This window comes from Ixodes scapularis, unplaced genomic scaffold, assembly GCF_016920785.2.
Source record: "Ixodes scapularis isolate PalLabHiFi unplaced genomic scaffold, ASM1692078v2 PGA_scaffold7__128_contigs__length_106722199, whole genome shotgun sequence".
Lineage (NCBI taxonomy): Eukaryota > Metazoa > Arthropoda > Arachnida > Ixodida > Ixodidae > Ixodes > Ixodes scapularis.
In genome coordinates, this window is record NW_024609882.1 from 47,691,507 (window position 1) to 47,696,694 (window position 5,188).

At 46.5% G+C, this 5,188-nt stretch overlaps 1 pseudogene; it reads right to left on the reverse strand.

Annotated features, from left to right (window-relative positions):
* Positions 1–3,146: 3,146 nt before the first annotated feature.
* LOC120837964 lies at positions 3,147–4,009 on the reverse strand (annotated as a pseudogene).
* Between the last annotated feature and the right edge of the window lie 1,179 nt (positions 4,010–5,188).

Consider the following 5,188-nt stretch of genomic DNA (forward strand, 5'->3'; position numbering starts at 1 on the left):
CTCCTCACCGGAACCGCGGACATCTGGTGCGCTCTTCACTCCATCACAACGGGTGCTGTTGCGTTTGGGAGGTGACAATCTCTTGTGCGGGACCAGGAGTCGGGGCTGTGGTTCGCTTATTGCATAGCCCCGAGGAAACAAACCTGGAGTGGGATTACTAAACTAGAACTTCTATGTGCAGTGAATAGACAGGTAGCCTGGTCGACGGGTTAATCGGCGTCTTCGGGCTCCCTGAGTCTATGTCATATAGCCCTCCGAGGGCGAGAAGGCCTTCGGAGAGAAAGGAGCCCTTCCCGGAGTTCGAGTGATCACGTGGTGTTCGAAGTGCGGGGGTGGACGACGGGATTTTTCTGTGTTCTTTCAGCGAGGGGCAGATGATGCAACTCGCATCAGCTCTTGCCAAGCTCCGTGGTCTGATGCGAAGTGTCGACACTATTGTCGCTCGAACTGAAACACAACACCGAGAGACCCCCCCCCCCCCCACACACACACACACGCACACGCACACGCTCACGCACACGCACGCACACACACGCACGCAAACGCACGCACACACACGCACGCACACGCACGCACGCGCACGCACGCACGCACGCACACGCACGCACACACACGCACACACACACACACAAGCCGGCTTTTACCTTGCGAGGGTTGGCGGTCCCATATCTTTTCGTGGCATGCGGGAGACGTTTTCTTTTTTGTTTAGAGCACCCAGCGAAGGCCACCACAGGCCCGATGTTTCAAGGGCCGGTCTCGGGGATCTGAGCTTGACTCTGTCTAGCATCGTTGGCCCACGCCGGGGCTAAACGAAACCGTCCCTCCGCTAGCAGAAAATCGGTCCCAAAGAGGAGAGGTCAGCAGGAACTCCTTCGAGGGACCACCGAAGAGCCGATGATGAGGGGGCGATAGGGGAACCCCCAATCCTGTTGTGTCTCAGCTGGATAACCGCCTCCTACTTTTCTCGAGGGCCGAGCCTTCTTTCTACTCATTTCCAAGCGCTGGGGGCTGCTTGCGAAAATCTTTGGAAGGTGACGGCATTCTACCAAGACCGCAATGCAAATGCGCATCTAGCAAACCCCGTTTGTTTAGTAGGATGTGATCATCTTGGTTCTTAATTTCTTGATATATGATACAATCGTCAGCGAATAATCTTGTGTTAACATCAATCCCATTTGCTATGTAATTTATTAAAAGAAGAAATGAAAATGCAGCTAAAACGGAACCTTGTGGGACGCCGGATACTACAGCAACTGGTCGCGTACTTTGTCCTTCGTAATAAACAAATTGGAAACGATCTCTTAAGTAGTCTTTAATCCATGAAAATATCGGTCCTTCGCCCATAACATGTTTAAGTTTTATTATCAGTTTGTCGTGGGAAACGCGATCAAACGCTTTCGAGAAATCCAAGAAAACAGCATCTACCTGACTTCTGTTGTTTATCCCCATCGTGAAATCGTGAAGAATCTTAATTAGCTGTGTAACTGTCGATAGTCCACTTCTAAAACCATGCTGATTTGACAATAAGATATTGTTATTTTCTACAAATGATGTCATGACTTTGAGAATAATATGCTAGAGAAGTTTGCTGCAGGTGCAAGTAAGTGATATAGGCCTCAAATTTGAAGCTAGAGTCTTATCGCCAGATTTATGTATAGGGATTACTTTCGCGACTTTCCATTCGGCGAAGAAAGGAAGAGAGACTTGTTAAAAATTAGCACTAAATACTTGCTAACCCATTGGGCGTATCTTTTAAGAAACATATTCGGAATTTCGTCAGGACCGTTAGCTATTTTGGTGTCTAAATTAGGTAAAAGTGCAAATATGCCTGGTTCCGTAACTATTAGGCTTCCAAGTTCTTCAGCAGTGTTGCGTTGTGGTAGAGTTAAACCGTCATTACCATCATCAGCTGTAAATACCGACTTAAAGTAATTGTTAAATTCATCTGCCATTTTTTATTTCTCTATGGAGGTCATACAATTCATTTGAATCTTTTTTGGGTTAAGGTGGTTCTAAAATTTCCAAGGTGACGTTTTCATGAACTCGTGAAGGGCCACATTATAGTACTTATGTTTGGCTTCTTTAATTTCTAATTTAAGAAGTTTAGAGTGTTCTGAAATTTTTGCGGACACAGCCGGTGTTATCCTGGATACAGTGCATTTTAAATGATTTCCTTAGCCGCTTGAGTTTGCGTTTCAGGTGGATAATTTCTCGCGTGATTCATGGGTTATGCTTTCTTGTCATTTTTTGTTTTTTGGAACAAACTGTGTAACGCAGTGCGTGACAATTGATTTAAACTCGTTCCATATTTCGTTAATACTCACATCTATCTCATCACAAAGTTCACGGAAATCATAAAATCTACGGGCAAGGTAGGTTAATATACACGCGTCATCGGCACTGTTGAAATCAAGTGCAGTTTTAAGGGTGCCGTATGAGAACCGAGATGTACGTATAGGTATGGTGCATATAACTGCTTTATGGTCGGATATGCCCGTTACTACTTCAACATCGATTTGCCTCTGGGGGAAGTGGTCACCAAGATATACAAGGTCAAGCAAACTGCTGTACTTTCCCTGCACCCGTGTTGGCTCTCTTACGATTTGTGACAGATTAAACGCAAATAACATGTCTAATATTGCACCAGAGGTGCCAGTGCCAAGTTGCAGCGAATCCCATTTTACCTCAGGTATATTGAAATCGCCAGCGATAATAAGCCTTCGATTTTTAATGTGTTGTTGCATGTAATCCTATAAGTTGTACAGACACTTGTGGTCGGAGTTTGGAGGCCGATAAACAACACCTACAACAACAGAAAAATGATCGAATGACACTTTGCACATAAAGATTCAACATCTTTCACATCAGGCATATGTTCGTAGGGGATACCTCGTTTTAGAGGTATTGCTACTCCGCCACCCCTGCTCTGTCTTTTCTCAGAAGGATGTTCTTTGGTGGAACAATTTCGCTATCAAGTATTAAGGGATGGAACCACGTTTCTGTGATTGTAACTATGTGTGGATTGTACTCTAAGAGAAGGGATTCTAACCCATATGCTTTATTTTGGAGACTCCTTGGATTTCTATTAACGACTGTAAGCTTAGACGGTAGAATGTGGCTTTCGGTTAGTTTTCGTCGGGAACATCGTTTTTTTCCACGGGAATTATGTCTTGTTTTATCTCATCCCACGCATAGAGATGCCCATTTATGCGAACCTTATCAAATGTTAAGAAAACCTTTTCTCGCTTTTCTCGGTTTGCTTTAGTGCGGTCCCAAAGCTTCTTACGTATTTGCTTTACGTGTCGGGAGAAGTCTTCACCGATTGAAAAATGTGTTCCTTTCAGTTTGACGCAGTTTTCCAGTATCTTTGATTTATCTCTGCTGTCCAGTAGTTTGAGTATGACTGGTCAGATCTTGTTATCAGCCTGTTTCCCGAGGCGGTGAATTCTTTCGATGCCTGCTATTTGTACGTTTAGAATTCTCTCGAGGATTTCACCTACGACTACTCTTTCGAGTGTCTGACTGTTTTCGTTCTCTTGTTCTTTAATTTCGTAGACAATCAGATTCGACCGTCTACTTCGATTTTCTAAGTCGTCTACCTTTCTGGTAATAATTTTAACAGTCGTTTCAAGTTCAGTTATTCTCTCCCGACATGCACTGACGTTCTTCTGAAGCGTACTGAGACTTTCCAGTTTGTGCTCGATCGCAGAAAGTCTGTCATTTGCTGTAGCCTTTTCATTTTTAATTTCATCTATGTCCCGGGCGATTTCTTTCACTTGTTGCAAAATAGCGCCTGTTTCTGGGCCAGGATTGACCTCGACATTCCCACTCAGCAAAAGTAGCATTCTCAGAGTGAAAAACACATCGCACAACCACAAGTAACAGGACTGTGGGCACGGCAGCAAAATCAAGCAAACATTATATTGCTACGGTAGGACTTGCCAAATCGTTTGCTTACTTGGACGAGAAAGACGAAAGGGTTGTTAGCCCTCATGTTGGCAGTGCTGCCGTGCCCAATGCCGAGGAGCGTCTCGCTGCGTCGTTTTATAGCCCGAGACGGTGATGTCACAGTCGAAGATAAAAGTTAATAAAAAAACGAACGACTGATTCCAGGTTCGAAGATGCTTGCTGTCGTCAGAGTCGGTGCAATTCCTCCCATGACGGAAGGGAACGGCGTGTCGCGGCGCGCAGCATCGCTGCCTATGTTCAGCTCGTTGACGTTCACCGGCACCAGCACAATATCAAGCAGGATCTGGACGAGAAAGACAAATGGGTTGTTAGCCCTCATGTTGGCAGTGCTGCCGTGCCCAATGTCGAGGAGCGTCTCGCTGCGTCGTTTTATAGCCCGAGACGGTGATGTCACAGTCGAAGATAAAAGTTAATAAAAAAACGAACGACTGATTCCAGGTTCGAAGATAAGATGCTTGCTGTCGTCCAGAGTCGGTGCAATTCCTCCGATGACGGAAGGGAACGGCGTGTCGCGGCGCGCAGCATCGCTGCCTATGTTCAGCTCGTTGACGTTCACCGGCACCAGCACAATGTCAAGCAGGATATGGACGAGAAAGACGAATGGGTTGTTAGCCCTCATGTTGGCAGTGCTGCCGTGCCCAATGTCGAGGAGCGTCTCGCTGCGTCGTTTTATAGCCCGAGACGGTGATGTCACAGTCGAAGATAAAAGTTAATAAAAAAACGAACGACTGATTCCAGGTTCGAAGTTAAGATGCTTGCTGTCGTCCAGAGTCGGTGCAATTCCTCCGATGACGGAAGGAAACGGCGTGTCGCGGCGCGCAGCATCGCTGCCTATGTTCAGCTCGTTGGCGTTCACCGGCACCAGCACAATGTCAAGCAGGATATGGACGAGAAAGACGAATGGGTTGTTAGCCCTCATGTTGGCAGTACTGCCGTGCCCAATGTCGAGGAGCGCCTCGCTGCGTCGTTTTATAGCCCGAGACGGTGATGTCACAGTCGAAGATAAAAGTTAATAAAAAAACGAACGACTGATTCCAGGTTCGAAGATAAGATGCTTGCTGTCGTCCAGAGTCGGTGCAATTCCTCCGATGACGGAAGGGAACGGCGTGTCGCGGCGCGCAGCATCGCTGCCTATGTTCAGCTCGTTGACGTTCACCGGCACCAGCACAATGTCAAGCAGGATATGGACGAGAAAGACGAATGGGTTGTTAGCCCTCAT